At 60.3% G+C, this 1,707-nt stretch overlaps 1 protein-coding gene across 1 annotated transcript in view; it reads left to right on the top strand.

The window, feature by feature from the left end:
* Positions 1 to 663: 663 nt before the first annotated feature.
* Positions 664 to 1,707, top strand: part of MTMR4 (myotubularin related protein 4) — a 21,811-nt gene continuing 20,767 nt past the window's right edge. The window contains exon 1 of the mRNA XM_006924880.3: positions 664 to 768. The gene's annotated coding sequence lies outside the window, so the exon portion shown is untranslated. The remainder of the gene's footprint in view (positions 769 to 1,707) is intronic.

Genomic DNA, 1,707 nt, shown 5'->3' with positions numbered 1-1,707 from the left:
AGGACTGACAGCACCATGCAGGTCATGAAGGACGCGACGGCTGGTTTGCCGATGAAAAGTGAGGGTCGAAGGGAACCCCTCAAGACGCAGAAGAGGGAAAACCCTCCCGCCGCTAGCCGAAGACCGAGACAGAGCCTCAGGCCCAGCCCTCCTTCCTCTCTTAGCCTGTGTGGAGTCTTTTCTCCCTTTCTGCCTTTGGGACGGGATGACCGCAGCGAAACCGAAACGGGAAATGGCTCAACCGAGGTGCCACTGATATTTGATCAGTATCCCCAAGACTGGTCGTCACCGGAAGTGGCTGTAAAGACCTGTGCCCCTTCAAGGCCCCGCCTCCAATCGCGCTACCAGTAAGCGACAGGCTACCCCCACTTCCGGCCCCTGGAGCCTTAGGCAGCAGCCCCTCTTTTACTGCTCTCCCATTGGCTGCTGCAAGGACGCGCTGTGATTTCCCATTGGTCGTGTCTTTTCTCGGCACCGCACCTCCTCCCTCCAGGTACAGTCTCGTCTTCCGGCACCCGATAGGCTAAAGGCTGGGAGGGCGTCTGCCCAACTTGACTAATGAGCGGCGCGAAGAGCGAGGGCGGCGGCTGCGTGGTGGGGGCAGGGCGGGACTTCGTGTGGCTATTGGCCAGGGCGGGCACAGAACAGGGGTACGATTGGTTGGGGACAGGGGCACCGTGGTGGGGTCGGACCTGCGTGGCTTCAGCAGCTGCGGGAGACGGAAGTGGTGAGACCGCGGCCTCGGAGGGTCGGGCGGACGCCGCCTGGGTGAGTCACCGTGCCCCGTGCACTGCCAATCTGGGAACCGCAACGACCCCGTCTTGCCCGGCCCCGCCCCGGCCCCACTAGCTTTCGTGAGCCCCGCCCTCTGTCACTCGGGGCTCCGCCCCCGAGTCTTTAGGCTCCGCCCCTAGAACCTGGGCACCTGGGCTCCCCTACCAGCCTGGCCCGCCCCCCGGGGCCAGATCCCTTAGGTCTAGGAACCCTGGGCCTCTCAGGCCTGGTCCTCGTCTCTCTCTTCGCTTCCCTGAGGCTGCGTGCCAGTGGGCGGTGAGGCAGCACCTTTGGCTTGTTGCTTGCTGGCTCCCCCATGAGGAAGCGTGGGCTGTGATCAAGGAGGCGGGCAGGACTACAGATGGAGGCTTTTATCCCTGCAGCCTTCTAGGGGAGCACTGCTGGACTGCCCGAGCTCAGATAGCAAGCATGAAGGAAAGTGTCAGAGAAACCTGGGCCTGGCTCCCTAAGTGGGCCAAGGAGGCCCATCTGGAATTTCTGTTGCTTAGGCCCATTTGACAGTTACTGACTCTGAGCCCTAGGCTGGCCTGATTCTGTCCCTGTTGTACGGCCTCCTCCCACTAACCTGCACCCCACGTAGTGTCAAGTATACTCAGCAGGACCTGTCCAGCCCTGCTGCCTTCTGATCACAGGTTGTGGTCCCCACCCTCTTGTCCTCTCCTCTGGACTCTGCCCCTAGTAAACAGATCAGGTGGATGCTACTGCCAGACTCAAACCGGCAGAGCATTCCCATGGATTCATGTCCCCCAAGACCAGAAGTGAGTCCTGGTTGAGCAGTCTCTGTCTCTTCAGAGTTGGCAGTTCTTTTGCTCTCCCACAAAGAATGGGGTTTGGAGAGTTCTAGTTCTCCTTCTGGGTCTGGGAATCAAGACTCTTGAGTTCTGCTGAATAATCTTGGATGAACTCATTCCT

Source organism: Pteropus alecto, unplaced genomic scaffold (assembly GCF_000325575.1).
Source record: "Pteropus alecto unplaced genomic scaffold, ASM32557v1 scaffold98, whole genome shotgun sequence".
Lineage (NCBI taxonomy): Eukaryota > Metazoa > Chordata > Mammalia > Chiroptera > Pteropodidae > Pteropus > Pteropus alecto.
Note: the sequence above shows the minus strand (reverse complement) of the source record. Positions and strands in the feature narration are given on the sequence as shown.